Source organism: Erythrolamprus reginae, chromosome 2 (genome assembly GCF_031021105.1).
Source record: "Erythrolamprus reginae isolate rEryReg1 chromosome 2, rEryReg1.hap1, whole genome shotgun sequence".
In the NCBI taxonomy this organism is placed as follows: domain Eukaryota; kingdom Metazoa; phylum Chordata; class Lepidosauria; order Squamata; family Dipsadidae; genus Erythrolamprus; species Erythrolamprus reginae.
The window spans coordinates 111111703-111136673 of NC_091951.1; the positions used below are offsets into that span (position 1 = coordinate 111111703).

The window sequence follows — 24971 nt, forward strand, 5'->3', positions numbered from 1 at the left end:
TTGCCCAAAGCAGTTTTCTGGCAAAGTGAAGCATGTGCATTCCCAAAGGGTAATTTCTTCCTCATCAAGGGCACCAACCAAAATGAGATTCCAATGACTTAAATGAGCATTTTAACCTAATCTAACCTAGCTAATTAGATTCTGGTTATATATTAAATATCTAATCTAAATATGGAGTGTATTTTCTTCTCCGGATTCATTCATAAACTCTTTGGGACAGGTGACCTAAGCATCTAGGGCTACAAACTTGCCAGGTCTTAATTGTGGATTACCCACATCATATTAAGGTACAACGCTAAGCATGAATATGCTAAATGGATTCACACAAATGCCTTTGTTGCTCCTTTTCTCCAATTTAGCAGAAAAGACAGATTTGTTTTCCACATTAATAATATGCTAAGTTGGCTTCATAGTAGCATGCCAACTGTTTTCCAGACTTCAATTCAGAGCTCATAAAATGAAACCACATTATACTTTCCATTAAAATGTATATCTTTAAAAGATTAATAATTATAAATCTGCAGGGTTTTCAACTTTCCTGCGCAATCATTAGTCATGTTCTCTCCCTCTCCCTCCACCCCTTAGGCAGAGAAGGGGAAGAATCCCATTTAAATTTTTGAATAAGTTTATTTATTTATTTATTTTATTTATTTATTGTTAGAGTTGAAAGGGACCATGAAGGCCATCAAGTTCAACCCCCTGCCCAAGCAGGAACCCTAAAGCACACCAGTCAAGTGGCAGTTCAATCTTCTCTTAAAAATGTCCAGAGTGTTGGAGTTCACAACGTCCGCTTGTAGGTTGTTCTTTTTTTTTTCCAATTTTTTAAAATTAATGTTCTTAAAATAAACATACAAACATACATACATTAAACATAAAATGTGGGGATATATTTCCCCCGCTTATCTCAAAAGTATAAGTTCCAATACAGAAAAAAGAATAATTGAGTATATTTCATATTTAATCTGTTACTAAGATAAAATCAAAAATCTTCTAATAATACTTCTTTACATATAAACTAATTCTGTTATAATTCTTAAGAAGAAAAAGGAAAAAGAAAAAAGGAAACCTTACTAAGCATTTTTCCATACTTACTATTATTGTTATTTTATTTATTTTTATTTTACATATCTCAATTTTCTATTAGTTATTTATTTTATTTTTTTCTATCTATATGTAGACTTTGTTCCATGTTTCATAGAATTTAGTATCTTCTTGATCATTTAAGCGTCTTGTCATCATATCCATTTCTGTGCAGTCTAATATTTTTGCAATAACTTCTTCTTCTTTGGGGACGTCTTCCCCTTTCCAATTTTGCGCAAACATTATCCTAGTCGCAGTTAGTATATGTATAATTAAGTATAAAATTTCTTTCTTATAAGTTTGGTTAGTAATTCCTAATAAGTAAAATTCCGGGGTAATTTCTATGTCTTGCTTTACTATTTATTTTATCATTTTCTCTATCATCTTCCAATATATTCTGGCTTTACTACATGTCCACCATTGGTGGTAATAAGATCCTATTTCTTTTTTGCATTTCCAGCATAACGGAGAGGTTTTGGGAAACATTTTTGCTACCCTGTTTGGTGGGAGGTGCCATCTACAAAACATTTTAATCTGGTTTTCTTTTAGGGATACCGACTTTGTTATTTTCCAATTATAAGTCCAGACTTTTTCCCATGTGTCTATATCTATGTCTTTTCCTAAATTTTTGCACCAATTTATCATGTTATCTTTTAGTGTTATGTCTATATTTTTAAGAGCAATCAGATATTTGTATATTTTCCCAATTGTTCTGATTGGGTTGATAATGATTAAATCACTCAATAAATTTTTATTCTTATTGAAAATATAAAGTACACTATCTTTCTGGTATCTGGATCGAATCTGTGCATAGTGCCACCAGTCTATTGTTGTCCCATCTTCTTGTAATCTAATTCTAGATTTTAATTTCATTTGATCATCTAGTAAGTCCTTATATCTTATTATTTTCATATCTTTGATAGAATTTGGGTGTACTACTGCTTCTAGGGGGGCAACCCATTCAGGGATGGTTAAAAAATGATTTTTTTTTATATCTTTCCACACTTCCAATAGATATTTTCTTAATGTATGTCTTTTAAAATACGAGTGGGTTTTGTCCTTATCATACCACACAAAGGCATGCCAGCCGAGCAAGAGGTCATGTCCTTCTAAATTTAAAATTCTTTTGTTTTCTAAAGTTATCCAATCTTTAATCCACGTTAGGGCGGCTGCCTGGTAATATAATTTCCAATTGGGTAAGGCAAATCCTCCCCTTTCTTTGATGTCTTCTAACATGTTTATCTTTATTCTTGCTTTTTTCCCTTGCCATAAATTTTTTTTAACCATATTTGTCAAATCTCTAAAAAAATTTCCCCCTGGGTTTATTGGGATTACCTGAAACAAAAATAGAATTTTAGGCAAAATATTCATCTTAATTGTGGCCACTCTTCCCAAAAAGGATATTTTTAAATTGTTCCAGATTTCTAAATCTTTTTTAATTTCCATAATTAATTTTGTATAATTATCATTTTTTAATGTTATTGTTTTGGCTGTTAGCCATATTCCCAAATATTTAACTTTTTTAACTATCTGTATTCCAGAAATGCGTTCTAATTTGCTTTCTTGTGTTGTAGTCATATTTTTAGTTATAAATTGTGTCTTATTTTTGTTTATTTTTAAGCCTGCCACCTTTCCATACTGCTCTATTGTCTGAATTAACAATGGTGCTGTTGTTATTGGATCTTCAATTATAAAAGTCAGGTCGTCTGCGAAGGCTTGAACTTTATATATCTCCTTACCAATGGTTAAACCTTTTATTTTTGGATCTGCTCTTATTTTTATTAACAATGTTTCCAAGGACATAATAAATAATAAAGGTGATATAGGACATCCTTGGCGAACTCCTTTGTTTATTTTAAATGCTTCCAACTGTTCGTTATTTAATATAATTTTAGTTGTTTGTTCCGAATAAATAGCATCTATTAAATTTACAAATTTTGGACCGAATCACATTTTGTTTAATTGCATTTTTATAAATGTCCAATTGACGTTATCGAAAGCTTTTTGGGCATCTAAAAACATTAATGATAATGCTTTCTCTGGATGTTGTTCATAGTATTCTAATACATTAATAATTGTTCTAAGATTATTTTTAATTTGTCTACCTGGTAAAAAACCATTCTGGTCTTGGTGAATAGTCTTATTTATAATCTTTTTTAATCTGTCTGCGTAAATTGCAGTAAATATCTTGTAGTCAACATTCAATAATGATATTGGTCTATAATTTTTAATTTTGTCCATTGCTGTGCCTGGTTTATGAATTAAAGTTGTTAAAGATTCAGACCAAGACTTAGGCGTTTTACCATCCAGTCTACAGTCATTAAAAATTTGTAACATATTGTTTCTTATTGTTTCATTTTCTATTTTGTACCATTCTGCCGGAATGGCATCTGGCCCAGTAGCTTTATTATTTTTCTGTTTTTTAATGATTAAAAGGAGTTATTCCATTGTTATAGGTCCTTCCATAGTTGCCTGTTGTTCTTCTGACAATTGCGGTAAATCAGAATATTCCAAATATTTAAAAACTTCGTCTTCATCAATATTCTCTTTCTTATATAATTCTTTAAAGAAATTTTGTACTATATTTGCTTTCCCTTCTGTATCATATTTCATTTTTCCATCTTTATCTTCTAGATTTTTAATTACTTTTGATTGTCTCTGTTTTCTAAGTTTATATGCGAGCCATCTACCCGGTTTGTTAGCATGTTCAAAATAGTTTTGTTTAGCTCTTTTTATTTTTTCCGCCACTTGATTTTGTTCTACCAATCTAATTTTATGTTAGTTCTAATATAGACTACTAAAGGATTATGATCTGCCCATGTATTAACATCTATTTCTATCTGTTTTATATGTTCTGCAGCTATTTTAGAAGCCCATACCATATCTATTCTTGTCCAAATTTTATGGGGATTAGAATAAAAAGTATATTGTCTCTTTTGCGGATGTCTTTCCCTCCAAATATCATTTAATAATAATTCTGTTTTCATTTTTTGAAAAGTGGAGGGTAACAGATTCCTTTTTTTCTTTTTGGTGTCCCCCCCCCCCGCCGAATGGTCCAGTTTTCTATTTGTAATGGCATTAAAATCTCCAATTATCAACGTATTTTCCACATTTAATTCTATTATTTTTTGATGCAGTTTTTCATAAAATGTCTTTTGGTCTTCAGTAGGGGCATAAATAGAAACAATGGTAAGAGGTCTAGGTTCAATATTAATTTGGACAATCAAAATTCTACCTTCATCATCTTTATATATTTGTTTGGAATTTATAGAGTTCTCAACATACATCACTACTCCTCTTTTTTTTTGATCTGCTAATGCAGCATACATATTTCCAATTTTAGAATTTAATAATAAATTTCGATTACTTTTTTTTATATGTATTTCTTGCAATATTGTAATTTGAGCTTTTTGGCTTTTAATTTTAGCAAACATTTGTTTTCTTTTTCTGGGTTCAGTAAGTCCATTGACATTTACTGAGAAGATTTTTAAGTCTTTCGATGTGGTCATTTATTGTATTTTTTGGTTTCTCGCTGTGGTTGTTTCCTTCTTGCGCCTTGGTCCTGCTCTTCTTCTTGTTGTACTGGTGCTCCCACGGCTTCCGCCTGCAATGCTGCCAGTTCCTTTGTCAGTTGTTCCATTTCGCTTATTCCACTATTTTCAAAAAAGTGCCTTGCCTGGTCTAGGTTTTCCAATTTGTATCTTGTAGATTTCCAGGTCAATGATAGTCCTTGTGGGATAAGCCAGCGAAAAGTTATATTTTCTTTAATCAAGATTTTGGTCAGAAAGTGATAGTCTCTTCTGCTTTCTCTGACACTTCTTGGGACTGCTTGTAGGTTGTTCTATTGGTTGATGGCTCTGACCGTCAGGAAGTTCCTCCTTATCTCCATGTTGAATCTCTCCTTGGACAGCTTCCAGCCGTTGTTCCTCGTCCGGCCCTCTGGTGCCCTGAAGAATAAAGTGATCCCCTCCTCTCTGTGACATCCCCTCGTATACTTGTAGACTGCTATCATGTCGCTCTGGCCGTCCTTTTCTCTAGGCTATCCATGCCCAGTTCCCTCAGTCTCTCTTCATAAGTCTTGGTTTCCAATCCCTTAATCATCTTGGTTGCTCTTTTTTGCACCTTCTCCAGAGTTTCAATGTCTCTTTTGAAGTGTGGTGACCAGAACTGAATACAGTACTGAATACAGTTCTGCAGGAGTGCATAGCTTTGGCATGTCTTTTGAACTTGTGCTCTATGTCATTTCTATGGGTAAAATGTGAACCTCAAATAAAACCACATGCTTTGCTTCATTTTTGTACTCTATATCAGTAATTTTCAACCTTTTTTGAGCTACGGCACATTTTTTACATATACAAAATCATGGGGCACATTGAGCGGGGGGGGGGGAGAATGGGGGGCCTAAAAAAATTATCTCTCTTTCTCTCTCTTCCTCCCTTTCTCTCTATTTCTCTCCCTTTCTCTTCCTTCCTTCCTCTCTCTTCATCCCTCTTTCTTTCTCTCTTCCTTCCTTCCTCTCTTTTTTGCTCTCTTTCTCTCTCCCTCCTTCCCTCCCTCTCTTTCTCTCTCTTGCTTTCTTTCTCTCTCTCTCTTTCTCTCTCTTGCTGAGCTTCGGGGCACAGCTGACCATGTCTCGCGGCACACTAGTGTTCCACGGCACACTGGTTGAAAAACACTGCTCTATATGACAAGTTTCCATATATGGCATGGGGAAATTGATTCCCCTTTCCATTTTATGTATGGTTTGTATGACTGATTTTTATATTAAGGGTTTAAAATTGTTTTTAATCATTGGATTTATACTGTTTTATACTGTGAGCTACTCCAAGTCTTCGGAGAGGGGCGGCATACAAATCTAATTAATAATAATAATAATAATAATAATAATAATAATAATAATAATAATAATGATGATGATGTTGTTGTTGTTGTTACCCCTATACCTGTTAGTTGTGCTCTTTGAAGTTACTCTGTTTTAAAAAACAGCTTCTATAAAGAAAATTCAGGTCTGTTTTGACAAATTTCTACAACATTTTTTCCAATGAAATCAGGCTCAAATTAACCTATTTTGGATAGTCTAATGAACAAAATTCTATTGCTGGGAAAGATGGAAGGAAAGAGAACATGACAACTGGTAGCAAGGTGAATGATCTGCCTTACAACGTTGATCAATGCACTATTTTGAAAAACTGAAAACAGATATTTTTGAGAACAAATCATCATGGAGAAAATTTATTATGTGCTTTCTGTTGACTTTTATGGCATGCAGTCAATATAACAACATAGATAAGCCCTATTTAATCAAAGAGGAACTGGGTAGAAAAGCAAAGAAATTTTATTTCTGTTTCCACTCTGTACAGCACCTGATTTTTGAATCAAAACCTCAACTTGTAAGCCAAGTGTGACTCTGTCTACACTACAGTATGCCAGTCTACACTACAGTATGCCATAGTTGAATAATGTATGAGAGTTCAAGCAAATCATAGCTGTTTAGTGTAAATTTGCTCATATTATTCTCTATAACTTTCTCAGAGAACTCTGCTTACAATGCAATTTTTACTACCATATATTAAAAATAAAGTGAATTGCCAGGCATTTTATGTATTATATTTAATATTACTACAATCAAAGTCTGATACACTTTCTATTTTCCATGTGCTGGTTACGCTTGGGCATATGCACCAAGCAAACTGACATTTAACAAAATCTCAGTCCAAAGGTAAATATCAACCCCAAGGGCTCAGATGGTTTCCTCAAAGGGATTCATCTGAGAAGAGACGTTCCATGATTAACAATTTCATGTTTGACTTTAATTATTTTTACATGGATTGCAAAGGTTGGAGGTTGAAGTGTTCTATGTGCACCTGTGAACATTCCTGAAAACTGGAATCTGAACTCACCCAGGATTAGTGAAGCATCTTTAGAAGGAAACCAAAAATGAGATTTAGTTATAGGAAATATATTATAAGGACAGGCAAAACCTACACTAGCTAGCTATATCATTAGTGGCTTTCACTTATCTTTGCTACTGGCTTGGGAACAGGAGTGTATGTATGCAACACTTCTGTGCATACATATAAGCTTCTGTGCATGTACAGAGTATTTTTGATGGCATCTGGATGGATGGGTGGAGCCTCCCGCCATGGCAGCTACCAGTTCACCCAAACTGGTGTGAACCGATAGCAACCCACCATTGAGCTATATCCTACCCACCTATTAACTATCTACATCCTACAACCTCTACTCATTTGGTCATGAGGTGTAGAACAGCCAGTACCATTGGATTTGGACCGCCAGCAGTAAAAACATTTCAACCAATTTTTCAGCACTGACACCTGATAATATATATACAGTATACAATAGATAACAAGATAATATTGATTAATAGTAATATAATTAATTATATACAGTAGATACATCATAAAGTGGAATAAATTAATATTAATTTTATTAGAAATTGTATTAACGGTAATTTATTATAATTTATAAAGATATATCAATATAATTACATTATTAATAAATATTAATAATATAATGGAATATATTTAATATATAAACCAATAAATATATTCCATTATATTATTAATATTTATTAATAATATAATTATATTGATATATCTTTATAAATTATAATAAATTACTGTTAATACAATTTCTAATAAAATTAATATTAATTTATTCCAATTTATGATATATCTACTGTATATAATTAATTATATTACTGTTAATCAATATTATCTTAATATCTATTGTATACTGTATATATATTATCAGGTGTCAGTGCTGAAAAACTGGTCAAAATACATAATTGAAAAAGTAGTCAAATGTGAACCAGTTAAAATATTGTAGTATCTCAGAATGCAAACTGATAAAATCTTGGCTTGTAGCATACAAGATTTAACTGTTATTGCAAATAAGAAAATGTGATAATTGATGTGGTAGTAGAAAGCAAAGGTTTGGAAAAGATCACAAAGTATCAAGATCTGAAAATCAAAATTGAAAGATTATGACATCAACTAACCATGGTGGTCTCAGTGGTGATTTGCACACTGATGCCATATCAAAAAATCTTTGACAGCATTTAGAAAATCTGCCAAAATTTCCATATGTCATTTACAAAAGGCCCCATGCTGCTTGGATTGTACATATATACTGTACTGATACATTATGACATCCTAGGTACTTGGAAAGAGTTGGATTCATATGAAGGCCAACACTAACTATATAGCAGTTACTTCATACATTTTTATTTATATAATAACAATAATTGAAGAGCTAAAGTGCTCCAGGACTTCATATTTCAGACAGGCAAGCATCCCAGACTTAACAATTGTCAATAAAAAAAGACCCAAAAAATCTCGATAATGAACTTTGCAATACCTAGAGCCAGTAGAATAGAAGAGATAGAACTGGAGAAAATGAAAAAATACAAGGTCCTACAAATAGAAGTAGAATGATTATGACAAAAGGAAGCAAAGGGTACCAATAATAATAAGCAACCTGGATAAAATCCCAAAACATCAAGAACTTCATTTGAATGCCATTGGCATTGACAAAATCACCATAAGTCAATTGTCAACAGCTCATATCCTGTAATGATACCTTTAACACCATCAAACAACATCTGCCTACCCAGGTCCTTGGGAAAGACTTGATTGGTGGATAAAAATGCCAAATCCAGTTTGAGCATTTGGCTGATTATTCAACCAGCCATTATAATCAAAATCATGCTACTATTGAATTTTGAATGCAATATTGAATTTATTGCAATTATACTCAACATATCTCTTCATTTAAACAATCAAGCATTTAGCTGAAAAATAAAGCAAATGTAAAATGTAAAGTAAATGTAGAATAAATCAAAATGCAATTAAAAATCAAAACAAAATTAAAAGCAATACGATTACAACCATTAAATAAAACAACTAAAATCTAAAAGACTGAGTGAATGCCACATCCTGGACATAAACTGTTTCAACTCCTACCCTCAAAACATTGCTACAGAGCAATGCACACCAAGACAATTAGACACAAGAACAGTTTTTTCCCAAACGCCATCACTCTACCAAACAAATAATTCCCTCAACACTGTCAAACTTTTTACTAGGTCTTCATTTCTATTTCTACTAGTTTTTTCTCATCATTCCTATCACCCATTTCTTCCCACTTAACTGTAACTTGTTGCTTGTATCCTAAGATTTTTATTAATATTGACTGTTTCTTCATTGCTTATTTGACTCCTATGATAATCATTAAGTGTTGTACCACATGATTCTTGACAAATGTATATTTTCTTTTATGCACACTGAGAGCATATGCACCAAGACAAATTCCTTGTGTGTCCAATCACACTTGGCCAATAAAAATTCTATTCTATTCTATTCTCATGCAGCGAAATCCTTTATTTTATTTTATTTATTCAGCAAATTTATTTGTCAACCATCTTGTATCCAACAACTTGGGGTTTTGTCCTTTGCTTGTATGATCACGGGAAGAAATAGACTCTTTTACAGCAAATGTAGAAGGCAGCAGCCGAGATAACATCTGAGTGAATTCACTCCCATTCTTCAATAGCTCCATTCATGTTAGTCATAGGTGCTTCTACCCAAACACACAATAAGGTTTTTCAAGCTACTTGAGAAAGGAAGAGAATCAATAATCATTTCAGCAGAAAACAGGTACCATCCCATAGGAAAGGACTCAAAAACCTACTTTGCTTGTATGGATAAGGTATAATAGGAATATATCTAAGTGGAGCCTTCCTTGTTCTCTTGAATTCATGACCCTCAAAAAGTTGCATCCATTTTGCCTTCTTCAACTGTTTTTCCTGCCTCAATACCCTTGGATTCACTTGAGTGGGGCTATTTGTAAGTTTGCAACGAATAGTAATTGGCTATTCAAATGACTCTTAACCCCATGCGGAGCTGCAATATCATCATAGTGGATCTGTGAAGGCTTGAAGAAATGTTGTCATTTAATTCTTGAGTTAAGTCTTGAGGGTCCATGGCCATGGTCTGTGGCCACAAAAGGTATTTAAAGAGGGTCCATGGGGGGAAAATGTTGATAACCTCAGGGCTATTCCAGTAGGAACCTATGGCCCTCTACTAAATTGCCATGTTAAATATCTGGTTAAGAAGTTGGACTAGAACCTGGATTAGGTCACCTTCAATAATGGAAATGTATTGGATGGTTTTGAGTTAGTCATTATTTTGTCAACCAGTTCATCTTACAGAGAAAAAACTGGATTCATTCTGTGTGAACTCCTGCAGAGACCATGAATTTTCTCAACATCATCTGGAACTGCACTGGTTCCCCTCTTCTATCTTAATAGAAGCGTGAATCCTTACCAATCTGACATCTTGAATATAGCTGCATCTTCTTTATAGCACACTCAGTTGTCATCCCAGGTCTTACCATGAGCACAATAACACTTACTTGCTCAATGTAAAATATTTGTTTAAAGGTGTGATAATAGCTAGATGAAACTAATAGTAAATATGCATTATAAAACTAAATGTCTATGGAGATTCTCCATCATCCAGTTCATGGCTGTCCCAAAGATACTTTTTCAAAAAGCAGTTGGACTTTCTGGTTGGTTCTTTGAAGACATTTTGCTTCTCGTTCAAGAATCTTCTTCAGCTCTGAATGGATGATGGGAAATGGAAGGATTTCTATATTCCTTGCAGACAGCTGGTCATTTGCAAGGAGTATAAATCCTTCCATTCCCCACCATCCCGTCAGAGCTGAAGAAGCTTCTTGGATGAGAAGTGAAATATCTTCATAGAAAACCACAAAGTCCAGTTGCCTGTGGAAGAAACACCATTGGGACATTATAAAACTAATTCAAAACTCCAAAGCTTTCACAAGTCAAAAAATTACAGTGAAGAATAACATAGAAACTATCTGCTGCCCATTTCTATTTATTGTTGTTTATATACATCAGCAGTACATGTAGAATGCCAATTAATTGACAAGCATATATGAGACCACATGTGTTCACAAACATGTGGAAATGGATCTGGATCATGTCAAATTATTCATACTGTATGGAGTTTTATAGTAGATTTACCTGTATGGTAACAATGCTTGCTAATCTTGACAGTTTTGTAGAAAGATGAGATGGGAATATCTCACCTGAAACCAAGATAAAATTGATGGTTTCTGTTTTCCCTTCTGGGGATGAAACTTAAGCTGTATCCATAACAATTAAGGTGAATATTAAAGCTTGTGAAACTTCCAAGGAGAGTCATATATTTTACAATACTAATGGTTTTTTACCTTTTACTATTTATAATGGTTAACAGAAGAAAAAGGGGGAAAATTAAAAGCTTCTGATTATAAAAGTATTTATTGTTAAAAGTGGCTGGGTAGGCCATGAGTAAATATTGTAATTCAAAATCCCTGGGAATAATATTTCTGAAATTGTATGTAACTCGTCTTATGTGACATCTGTATCATTACATTTTGGAAAGAACCCCACAAGATCTGTTTGTAATATAACACCATTCTGTATTGATGCACCTAGACATATATGCACCTAGACAAATTCCTTGTTTGCCCAATCGCCCTTGGCCAATAAAATTCTATTCTATTCTATTCTACTGCTCTGTTCCAGGTAACACTTAACCTGAATGACCAGAGACTCTCTCATACAACATGTATGGATGAAGGAAGACATGGTACGAAAGCTCAGTTCCCCAGGGCTAACCTGGAACCATTCTTTCTGATGCAAGTGAAGTTGAACCCCTTGAAATTATTATACAAATTACTGTTTATTTGTTTACATTTATTATAGCTGCTCACTCCTACAAAATCATATAATTTCACATGCTTTGATAGGGATATTCCCCAGTGTGATTTTTATTTTTATTATATGTATCCCAGAGGGTAGGAATAACAAAACTTGAAATATTTTGATTTTCAGGCAAGAGTATTTCCTATTCACACAGAATCTCTGCTGAGCATAGTATAGCCTTTTGATCCACACCATACTTTAAGAGAAAGTCTTTCCTCCTAGTTTTATTGGCCCCAAATTGAATCCAATTGTCGTGGATTTGTGGGCTGTATCTGAACAGAAGAAAGATAGAAAGGAAGGAAGGGGTTTTTAAAAATTATTTTCTCTCACTTCAGTTTTCAGCTAAAGGAATAGTTCTCCTGAGGTGATTTTTAAGCTGCAGAGTGGTGCTTAATATTGGTGCTAAATTACCCTGGATGGATGTTGACTGTGAGCTAAAAAAGATGGAAAGGTTACATAATATGCTTCCAATCCATATGCTTCTCTTAGAGAAAATTCTGTGTCCTATATTGAGAAAAATGCAGTGATAATAGCTGCAAAAAAGTGTAATTAGTGTAATGTAGGAGTCTTGGCTACAAATATCAAAGAACACAAGATGGCAATAATTACAAAAACACATCTCCTGGTCATCTAAACTATTACAGCTCAGTTATGATACTCCATCAAACAGCTGACATAGAAAAAAGATGGATGTAGCCTCTTTTGAGAGCTGTGTGTGCATATTGAAACATGCCTGGAAGTTTAAACATGTTTTGGATAAACACATGCCCATCATCGGACAAAAATTAAGAATAAAATATAAATAAATAAAATACGGGTAGACCTCAATTTACAAACACTTGTTTAGTGACAATTTGAAGTTATTACAGCACTGCAAAAAGGGACTTGTTAGAATATTCATGACTGGCAGAGTCATGTTAACAAGGTTAGCCAATGAATAAGCATAGCAACTGAGTCAGCCAATAGGAACTAACCACCTCTGTGCAGAGAATCAAAATTGAAACTTAAGCTTAAGGCTGAGCGTGCTTCAGCCTACTTTGCTCTCTCCCCAATCTCCACTCTCCACTCTATACTCTGCTGAAATGAAACTAACTGTTCCCTGTGTGAAGAAGAACTCTGCTAATAGTATTGTAAATGTATCTGTTACTTTGTTTATAAAAGAGTTTATGAATCCAGCCGAATCCATTTTCTGCATATGCTTCTGGTTTTGGTTTTTGCAACGAACTTTAATAGGGCTTATGATCATTTTTCACATTTACTGCTGTTGCAGTATCCCCATAGTAACATCATTGTCCATTAAAAGTGGTTACCTGGTCAAAGAAATTGACAATTTCTTTGGCATGATCTATTCGAAATTGCAGTAGCAGGATCATCTTCAAAGTCCTTACAAAATGATCTGCCTTTCGGCACGTCAGTCTTAGGCTCCCTTGTCAAAAATTCCTTTTATTTTTCATACCCTCGTCATTGTTTTTCCCCAACAGGAAAAATCACAACTGTTCTTTTCCGGCTCCTCAAAAATAATTGATAGAGGTTCTAACAGCATTTCAGCCAGTTCTTTCAGTATTCCTAAGATGTCTTTCAATCAGGGCCCATATTGATGGCTGTAGCATTTGCAATTCAGATACCAACAAATAAATTCAAAGGAGAAAATCCCAGGATTATTGCAATCATTATTAGTAAAAGGTAAAACATTATTACTTAAGTCCAGATATTTACTACATTGAAGAGATTCCTCCTAATCAGCTGTAGTGAGGACAATAGAAACATAGAAACATAGAAACAAAGATGAATGACGGCAGAAAAAGACCTCATGGTCCATCTAGTCTGCCCTTATACTATTTCCTGTGTTTTATCTTAGGATGGATATATGTTTATCCCAGGCATGTTTAAATTCAGTTACTGTGGATTTACCAACCACGTCTGCTGGAAGTTTGTTCCAAGGATCTACTACTCTTTCAGTGAAATAATATTTCCTCATGGTGCTTTTGATCTTTCCCCCAACTAACTTCAGATTGTGTCCCCTTGTTCTTGTGTTCACTTTCCTATTAAAAACACTTCCCTCCTGGACCTTATTTAACCCTTTAACATATTTAAATGTTTCGATCATATCCCCCCTTTTCCTTCTGTCCTCCAGACTATACAGATTGAGTTCATTAAGTCTTTCCTGATACATTTTATACTTAAGACCTTCCATCATTCTTGTAGCCCGTCTTTGGACCCGTTCAATTTTGTCAATATCTTTTTGTAGGTGAGGTCTCCAGAACTGAACACAGTATTCCAAATGTGGTCTCACCAGCGCTCTATATAAGGGGATCACAATCTCCCTCTTCCTGCTTGTTATACCTCTAGCTATGCAGCCAAGCATCCTACTTGCTTTTCCTACTGCCCGACCACAATGCTCACCCAGTTTGAGACTGTCAGAAATCACTACCCCTAAATCCTTTTCTTTTGAAGTTTTTGCTAACACAGAACTGCCAATGCAATACTCAGATTGAGGATTCCTTTTCCCCAAGTGCATTATTTTACATTTGGAAACATTAAACTGCAGTTTCCATTGCTTTGACCATTTATCTAGTAAAGCTAAATCATTTACCATATTACAGACCCCTCCAGGAATATCAACCTTATTGCACACTTTAGAGTCATCGGCAAATAGGCAAACCTTCCCTACCAAACCTTCCCCTATGTCACTCACAAACATATTAAAAAGAATAGGACCAAGAACAGACCCTTGTGGCACACCGCTTGTAACCTGTCTCTGCTCAGAATACAATAACTCTCTGATGTCTATGCTTCAGCCAGCTTGAAATCCACTGAACTATCCAGGGATTAAGTCCAATCTTCACTAATTTATCTATCAGCTCTTTATGTGGAACCGTATCAAAGGCTTTTCTGAAGTCCAGATAGGCAATATCCACGGCACCACCTTGATCCAACACCATTGTGACATAGTCAAAGAAATCAATGAGATTAGTCTGATATGATTTGCCTTCAGTAAAGCCATGCTGATTTGGGTCCAATAAGTTATTGTTTTTTAGGTACTGATTTATCCTCTTTTTGAGTAGAGTCTCCATCATTTTAACTATAACTGGTGTCAAGCTAACTGGCCTGTAGTTATCAGCTTCTTCTCTACTACCCTTCTTGTGGATAGGCACAACACTGGCCATTCTCCAATCCTCAGGAACATCTCCTGTTAACAGGGATTGGTTAAACAAATCAGTCAGGGGGGTAGCAATGACAGATCTGAGTTCTTTAAGAACTCTGGGGTGGATGCCATCTTTAATTATTCAAGTTCTTATTTATTTATTTATTTATTACTTAGATTTGTATGCCGCCCCTCTTCTAAGACATCGGCTTCTAAGATCACTGGAGCTGAATCCGTACAGCTGGAAGCAATGCTATATCCCTCTATAGTATTATTTTGTAAGGTGTCTTTTGAGAAAACTGAACAGAAGTAGCTATTGAAATAGAGTCTTCGGAGAGGGGCGGCATACAAATCTAATAAATAATAATAAAAACAGAAATCTATGACATCCACCTGTAAAAGAGCTTACCTTTAGGGGGAAGGTCTTATCACACACACACACACACACACACACACACACACACACACACCCTTGTAAATGCTCACCCAAGTCCAGGGAACATTAACAAGTAGTTCATTTGCTAAGATTTTACTATCTCAAAGCACAGGAATAAAACATGTAATCAGACAATGATGAATTCACACAGAAAGTTACACAAAAGCTGAGGCCTCTAGTGGTGAAGCATGATCTGTCTTGGAGGTGAAACTGGTTAGTAATTAACATATTAAGGTCAGGGCAGGAAGCTTCTTAGTTCACAACTGGCACTTGACAAGCAATTGCATTGGAAAGAAATAGAAGGAACTAGCAATCTTCTTTTCTGGTATTAAATTTTAATACAAGTCAATTACAGGACCAATGCCGTTTGCATTACCTAGAAGATCCTTTTCCACAACCTTATTGACCTCCAACCTTCTCCTTATGTATTCATTCATGGACTGCGCTATTCAAATGTCCATTTCCTTTGGATGTAAAGATAGAGGCAAAATAGGAGATGTGTTCATCTGCTTTCTGGTCTTCTATTAATGTTTCACCATTTGGAGTAAAAAGGGAGTCCACAGTCTCTTTTGTCTTTGTCTTGCTGTTGACCTGCCAGTATATTCATTTATAAAAGAGTTTAAATTCGTAACAAAACATTACAGAGTGACACCATTTTAATAAATTCTAAAGCTACTAAAATAATGGAATAAATGAAAATGATACAATTAGTAAATACACTAAATATATGGTATCAGTAGATTAAAACCCAGGCATGAGTGCAATGGGAGTAAAGTAATTGACAAAAACTGCTTTGATTTTTTTTTCTCAAAACAGGCATGCCCACAACAAGCTGAGATTTCATCAAAATGATGAAACGGGTATTGTGACATTATCTATTTAATCTATCTGCCTCAGTCGCAACTGCAACCCTAAGCATCTTAGAATGCATAATCAAGATTAAAGCAATAAGGCAAGCAAAATCATGCAATCAGGTTGCCTAAGAATCCCACAGTAAAACTACGGTAGTTACATAATGTCAAACAGATTAATAAGTAGGATAAACAAGACCCCAACCCAAGTCCTACTCATCCATCTCTTTGATAAATAAGTAGGATGTCATAATGCAAGTACCAAAAGGCCAAAGCATATGTCATGATGTACAGTACAGATCATCATTTGTTGCATCTTTGCTTTATAGTAATCTACTTCTTTGTAGCCTCCAGGAAGTCAGATAGATAAATAATGGATGGATGGATGGGTGGGTGGATGGATGGGTGGGTGGGTGGGTGGGTGGGTGGGTGGATGGATGGGTAGGTAGGTATGTAGGTAGGTGGTAGATAGGTAGGTAGATAGATAGATAGGTAGGTAGGTAGATAGGTAGATAGGTAGATAGGTAGATTGGTAGATTGGTAGATAGGTAGATTGATAGATAGATAGATAGATAGATAGATAGATAGATAGACAGACAGACAGACAGACAGACAGACAGACAGACAGACAGGTAGGTAGGTAGGTAGAAAGGTAGTTAGGTAGGTAGATTGATAGGTAGGTAAGTAGGTAGGTAGGTAGGTAGGTAGATATATTGATAGATAGATAGTGTCACGGGAAGTAAAATAATTAAAGTCTGTTAGGACCTTAACCCCACGGAGATCGATGGATAGAAGCCTTAATCATTTCAAACAAGATATATTTATTTTTTAAAAACAGAAATAAACAAATAAAAGATTGTCTCGAGGGACAGCATAACATATACGTCTTACATCATGGAGATTCAGGAGAAGAAGAAAGAAGAAGGAAGTGAGGTTGGCAGGATATTACGACATAAGAGGAGGATCTAATAAGGCACATTAGTTAACTGTTTCATTACTAAATGTCTCTGAGGGGTTGTCAATATACAGTGTGACAGATAGATAGGTAGATATGTAGGTAGGTAGATAGGGCACAGTGTTAATTAAATGGGTATCTCATAAGAACATTGTTTTAATTACCTCTCTGTCTCTTTCAGCAATAATCAAAATTCCCCTTGGTCTTCAACTTTAGCCACATACTAATTAGGTTACTGCCTCTTGATAAACCAGAGGAGTAATGAATGCTATTGTTTTTAAACTTTTAACAGTCCATCAGTGAGGTAAATGGTGATGAGAACAGCACAAGTGAATTTTTGATTTTCAAAACCAGATGCTAAGCATGCCTGCAGTTGAGCATTGTGGGAATGACTGCAAGTGCTGTAATTCTTGCAGAGTCAATTCTAGAAGTTTCAAGAAAGCAAGCAGCACTCCACTTATGTTGAATCAGCAAAGATGCAAAAGTCTGTATGCTGAATATTGGAAAAATACAGTGTATCATTTGGGAAGAACATAGAAAGCAGCTTCCAAATGGGGATTGCCTAGGTCTGAAGAACTCAAAGTTTTGCATTTCTAACAGGCAACAAGTGGTCAAAATAGGAAGCTCCATATCCACACCCGTCCCTGTTAAAAGCGGTGTCCCCCAAGGTAGCGTACTGGGACCTACGCTCTTCATTCTCTACATCAACGACCTTTGTGATCTCATCACAAGCAACTGTGTTCTTTTTGCAGACGATGTAAAACTCTTCAACACCACTGAAAACACAATTACTCTACAAAAAGACCTAGACTCAGTTTCTGACTGGTCCAACACATGGCAACTCCAAATCTCAACCAGCAAATGCTCTGTCCTACACATCGGCAAAAAGAATCAGAACTTCAAATACAAACTGAATAAACAAATTATCACAGATAACCCCACTCTGTCAAGGACCTTGGAATATTAATAACTAAAGATCTAAGTGCCAAAGCCCACTGCAACAACATTGCCAAGAAGGCCTCAAGAGTTGTTAATCTAATCCTATGTAGTTTCTGCTCTGGAAATCTCACACTACTTACCAGAGCTTACAAAACTTTCGCCAGACCCATCCTAGAATACTGTTTGGAACACATACCACCTTTCTGACATTAACACCCTCGAAAATGTCCAAAGATACTTCACCAGAAGAGCCCTTCACTCCTCTACCCGAAACAAAATTCCCTACGAAACTAGACTTACAATCCTGGGTCTTGAAAGCTTAGAACTATGACGCCTTAACCATGATCTAAATATTGCCCACAAGATCATATGCTGCAATGTCCTGTCTATCAAAGACTACTTCAGCTTCAACCACAACAACACAAGAACACACAACAGATTCAAGCTTAATATTAACCACTCCAAACTTGACTGTAAAAAATACAACTTTAGTAATCAAGTTGTTGAAGCATGGAACTCATTACTGGGCTCCGTAGTATCATCCCCTAACCCCCAACACTTTAGCCTTAGACTATCCATGGTTGACCTCTCCAGATTCCTAAGAGGTCAGTAAGGGGCGTACATAAGCGCACTAGAGGGCTTTCCATCCCCTCTCCTATAGTCTCTCCTATATCTCCTATATCTTCTCTACTATATCTTTATAAGCTTCATTGTATATTATTGTGTATTGGACTAAAAAAATAAAATAAATAAAAAAATAAAATAAAATAAAATAAAATAAAATAAAATAAAATAAAATAAAATAAAATAAAATAAAATAAAATAAAATAAAATAAAATAAAATAAAATAAAATAAAATAAAATAAAATAAAATAAAATAAAATAAAATAAAATAAAATAAAATAAAATAAAATAAAATAAAATAAAATAAAATAAAATAAAATAAAATAAAATAAAATAAAATAAAATAAAATAAAATAAAATAAAATAAAATAAAATAAAATAAAATAAAATAAAATAAAATAAAATAAAATAAAATAAAATAAAATAAAATAAAATAATAAAATAAAATAAAATAAAATAAAATAAAATAAAATAAAATAAAATAATAGAATAAAATAAAATAATTAAAATAAAATAAAAATAAAATAGTCAGTGCACTGACTTCTAATAATCATGCAACATTTAAAAAAGCAGAATATATTTAATAGAAACTGATCTCCTTAGCATTCCTGTTTCTACCTGTTTGCAGGCAAAAGCCCACTGAATCCCATGGGAGGTTTTCTGGATAGCATTTTCACTAGGTTTGAAGTGCAGCAGATCTATCAAAATGATAAAGAACTATTATGTAAAAGAACAGGGATCCTTTCATCTTTAGATCTCCTGCACAGGAAGAGTTATAATAGCCTGGATTGCAGGTCTTCTGTAACAGTGGTGGACAAACATTCATATTTCGACCTTGCATAATTGTCTTAACTGGAAAATTTATCCATTTTTTTTATTATAGAAGGGCATAAAAAATAACTTTCCAGATTCATTGCCGAGTCTTTTAAAATTACAGACTGAACATTGCAGCAAAAGTGCAAAACAGCTTCTTTTAAAAATTCTATTTTTTAAAAAAATTCTTTTTTTAAAAAGTGACCACAGGCTCTGTTCAGATGGAAGGGATGGAGATGTGACTCCATCACCATCCCTCTTTGGCTGCAGAAATCCCCACCTGCTCCTCTTGATAACAAAGTCATCCTTTTGTCATGAAGCTCACCTGAAGCGTTTCCTAGTGAGAATAATAGGATGACTGTCATCATTTGGAGTGTTTTAAAATCTCAGTATAAATATCTGCCATCTGTTGTTTAGAAGAACAAACAAACTGTTATAAAAGCTCAATACTGATAGCACATATGGTGGAGGGGATTTTGGCAGTTGTGAAAATGAAGCTGAAGAGGCCACATAGAGATTATATCTATGCTGCCTAGCTTTGCTGCACCAATAATTTCTGGGGGGCAGGAATGGACAATGTCATCATTGTCAGTGTCACCAAGCCCTACATGGCTTAGAGCCAGACTATCTTTTGGACCGCCTCTGCCACACAGCTCCCAGCGACCAATAAAGTCCCACAAGGTCAGCCTTCTCCGGGTCCTGTCGGCTGGATAATGTCGGTTGGCGAGACCACTGGGGAGGGGCTTCTCTGTGGCAGCACTGGTTCTCTGGAACCAGCTGCCACTTGAAATCCGTACTGCCCCCACTCTGCTGGCCTTCTTTGCCAACAGGCCTGGGGCCATTGATCATCTGGTTACCATCTTGATCCAGCCACTAAAGGTTATGAATGGTTTTTTTAATGGGTTTTAGATTGTTTCTCATTGTTGTACGCTGCCCAGAATCCAGAAGGAGTTGGGTGGCCTACAAGCATGAAAAATGAATGAATGGATGAATGAATGAGTGAGTGAGTGAGTGAGTGAGTGAGTGAGTGAGTGAGTGAGTGAGTGATAAATCTACTCCACTGCAGCTCACCATAAATGCCATCTCCACCTGCACTTTCCTGATTTGAATTGGATGTGACCTTCTCTGGGTTTGGGGTTGCTACCCAATTTGTCCATGGCACTTTACTTCATTCAAGGTGACTCCTTGCATTTTGCACCGTGCAAAGCAAGAAGCATCCCCTTCCCATTCCTCCTCCCCTCCCCCCTCCCCTTTTATTTAAGGTTTGCTGCAATGTCTGGGATAGGCCTTTCTAAATGGAGTAGTATTTTGACACTCGATTCACAGAATGTTCCCTCTTTGCAGTACAGGAGACATTGTATAATTTTAAAAATATATATTCTTTTTCGTTCCCTGAGTTATAAGCTTTGCCACTTTTCCTTTTATTTTAATTTTGTCAGCGCACAGGTGGTTTCATTATTATTATTTTTTAAAAAACTCAATATAAACATATGAATGGACTTATACTATAGATAAGCTGCTTTAGTAAATTGTTTACAACTTGATTACAGTAACAGTTCAGTTAACAAAAGCCTTTGAAACTTTAATCTCGCCTTTTTATTATTATTGTCCCTGTTAACTATTATGTAATTTAAATAGTATATAGATGCCAGGTTAATAATTTGCAAATAGATTTAGTAGTTTAAAAATGGGAGTGGGCTCTTTTGCAAGGTTTGGGAATGTAATATTGTTGTAATATATTAATCAGCATTCAACTGAGGGAATTACTTGTGTGTGTTAGTGGCTTTTTAAATGCATTTTTATTGTCTTGTTTGTTTGGTGTTTTTTTCTTTGTTTGTTTTTTTATTTTGGAGTTCAGTATTTGCATTTTGTACTTTAATATTTTCTGAATAAAATAAAAATAGAATTGGAAGTTGAATAAACTTATACTAAAAATGGATTACCGTATATGGAGACCACTCAGAGTAGGCCACTGAGGTAGCAGGGCTTGAAATATCTGAAATATTTCACTTGATGAAAGATATGGAAAAATACCAGGAAAAAGGCTTCTAGGACTTAACAAATGACAAGTTGGACAATATTAATTGGCTTTCAAAATATAATACAGTTCCTATGGATGAGATGAAGGCCAGGAGCCAGTGACAAAAGTACCTGAGACTGACTAAACCCAGTTAATTGGTTAGTTGGTTGGAGTTTTTTTAACCATATTAACTTAATTTGCAGCATAAAAAGTAAATACATTTAATAGAATATGAAATGGAACTACAGTGAAGTAAGTGCCCAGGTTAAGAACCTGATTAGGAAATGTTCCCACTTTTGTCAATGCAATCTATTTGTGTTTTCCTCATTTTATTAATTTCAAATCAACCAATAGTTACCCTTTATCCGTTTAGCTTTCCTTCCTATCTCCTCATAAAATCTAAAAATATCGAATGGAAGTTTCAGTGGAACCAGGTAAATCAACTTCTTGCACCAGTCCATGCAGGAAGTACCGTATATGTCTTTGGGGAGCTGAGTTAATCTTATCAGTTTAAAAGTATGAGTCATCTGGCATAGGAAGGACATTGCCCAGGATCAAAGTCTACATTCAAATGATAAGGCAGGTATTTCATACCAGGAAAGAATAATGCCATGGAAGAAAGTTTTTTTCAGTTAAAAACCACAAACCCTCTCCCACTTTCTCTGAACTCACTCTGTAAAAAAAAGTATTAAAATAATAGTGTTGCTTGGACATGCAGACAACAATATTAAAACAGTTGTTTTTCTTTGAAGGCCTTGGCAGATAAACCCACTTGGCAAGTAGCCTTAACTTGCTGGTGTTTTTTGTTATATCTTTGAAACAGCCATCGATTCAAGGCTGCTTTAGGCAAATGTGCACTTAACAAGATAGACAGCTAAATTAAGTGGCAGAATGCTTTTAAAACACACACAGAGAAAAAAAATGGAGGTATATTCTGCAGTAATGTCTTCTGACTGGTTAATAGTTCGATATTTTCATTATGGTAGAATAAAATCACAGCTATTGGATTTCCCTGGGCTTTTCTCTTCATTTGATTGAAATGCCCCTTAAAAATCTGCCTCGTGTTTTCTGAGTAAACAGCAGCTGGGGTTCATTCGAAAAGAAAATATCGTTTCTGGACCAGATATCCATAATCTTTGATAAAAAAGCAAATAAACAAACAAAAAGTAAAGGAATTCCCATTTGGTGGTTGAACATTTTGTCAGTAAATATAGTAGAATTACCATGCACACTGATAGTTATTGAACCCAGAATTCAGATATATAAACATGTGCACATTTCCCATTAAGCCATGATTTGTTGCTTGACTAAGATAAAGAAATCTTCTGCTTCACATGGAATGGGAGGCCTTTCTGTACTTTATACCTCCTGACCAGTGGTGGGTTGCTACCAGTTTGCCCCGGATCGGATGAATTGATAGTGGTGGTGGTGACAGGAGGCTCCACCCACCTTCCCAGACATCTCTGCGCATACATAGCATGCTCCATACTGCTCCTGCCTCGTGGTTTGAATCTGAAGGATAAAAAGAGGCAACATCATGTACATTAAATATTGTCAGGGTTCCAAATAATAGATCCATAGCTAGCAAAAACTCAGAGACAGGTAGATTCCTCAAATAGCTTTATGGGAAATATCAGACTAGCATTTATCTGGTGATTAAAAGTAAAAAAAAAAAAAATCTTCCAGTCCCAAACAATCAATCACATGGCCCAATCAATGTAATATCTGCTGATCTGATGATATCACTCTTTCTTTCTCTTGCCAGGTATGAGAACGTCCTTGATTCCCAAGAGAAAGAATTATATTTTGACTACATAACCCCTTCCGTATCCTGCAGTTCCAGTGCGGTAACTCTGAAGCTCCAAGATGGCTTTGGCCAGATCAGCTTCAGGGTTGACAAATACCATGCTTCGCAAATGACAGCGCCGGACTTACCCGGCAGGCAGGCTTTGCTGGAGGGACCGGGAGACACGGTCCCTCATGGCGGCCGCCATCTTGGATCCCGGGCGAAGTCTCGCGATGCGAGACTTCGCTCGGGAGATCGGGGCCTGATTGGCCAGGCCCCTGATTGGTCCGGGCGGGGCCTGCTTGCCCTATATAAGGGCGAGCAGGCCCGGGGCTCTTCCTTTTCGCCCGGACCAAGCTACAGAGCAGACATTCGTTTGTCTGCTCGCGGCGGCCATTTTGTTTGGCGACCTCGTGCGAGGCGCCATTTTGTGGCCTGTGGGGGTGAAAAGCCTTCTCTCTTCTTCAGCGGAGCCAGCATCGGCTGGCTCCGCTCCGGTTTGGAGCCTCATTGTTCTGTTTAAGGGGGAGGGTGGTGCTGCCTCCTGGTGGCCTCGCGGGCGCGCGGGGGTCGCTGGGGATCGAGGCCTGGGATAAAGGCCTGGTGTTTGGGCCTTGTTGCCCTCGGGGATAGGGGGGAATTGGCTTCCCGGGGGGTTTTAGCTCCGCTTAGGCCTGCTATTTGAGCAGGCCTTGTTCCAGTGGTGCAGGGCCCGTTGGGGGAGGGCTTTGTCCCGCCCTATTCCTTATTGTATAAAGATAGAATTTAGTGGCATGGCCCCTAAGAAGCGGCCGGCTAAGGCCCTCCCGGCCCAACCTGCGGTGCGGCCCAGGAGGGCTGCCAGGCCGTCTGCTCGGGCTCGGGCGGCGGCGGAGGGGCCCCCGGGGGGGATCCCGGTGGGGGGGGTGGCTGGGTTTATGCCCACAGTCCCTCAACCCGAGGTGTCCCCTTCTCTTTCCTGGGCCAGGGTCCTGGAGCGGCTCGACGAGTTGGAGAGGTGGAGGTCGGGGGCAGGCCCGGAGGGGCTTTCCCCGGCTGCCACCGCGGCTTGGGGCGCAGACCCCGAAGAGGAGGCGGCCCCAGCTGGGCAAGTGGCCCATGAAGTGCGGATGGCGGGCCCCGGACAAGCGGGCAGCACCGGACAGACGGGCCATGCTGGACAGATGGCCCCGCATGGGCAATGGTCATCGTTCCAAGGCCCAACCAGGATGGGCCCACCTTGGATGGCTTCGACCCCTTACGGGGCAGGTGAGGTTGCACCACATGTGGGTACATCTCCGCTCCTGCCCATTCAGGGTCCCGGGTTCATCCCGCCAGCTTTGGGGGGTGGCAACAGCTTCACGGGGGCTGCTGCAGGCACCTGCGGTCAGGTTTGGTCCCCGCCGGCTCCGCCAGCGGGGGCGCTGGGGGTGCCTGTCCCGCCTGGGGCGGGGGTGGGGGGTTGGATTCCTCCTCCACCGGCCATTATGCCACCGGTCCCATTCATGTACCCGCCGGGGCTTGGGCTGCTGGGCTCGGGGGCCACCA

General features: G+C 36.8%; 1 long non-coding RNA gene across 1 annotated transcript in view; it reads left to right on the top strand.

The window, feature by feature from the left end:
- LOC139158534 (uncharacterized) overlaps positions 1–23484 on the top strand; it is a 44922-nt gene extending 21438 nt beyond the window's left edge. The window contains exon 3 of the long non-coding RNA XR_011557711.1: positions 23424–23484. This is a non-coding gene — a long non-coding RNA (uncharacterized lncRNA). The remainder of the gene's footprint in view (positions 1–23423) is intronic.
- Positions 23485–24971: the final 1487 nt, after the last annotated feature.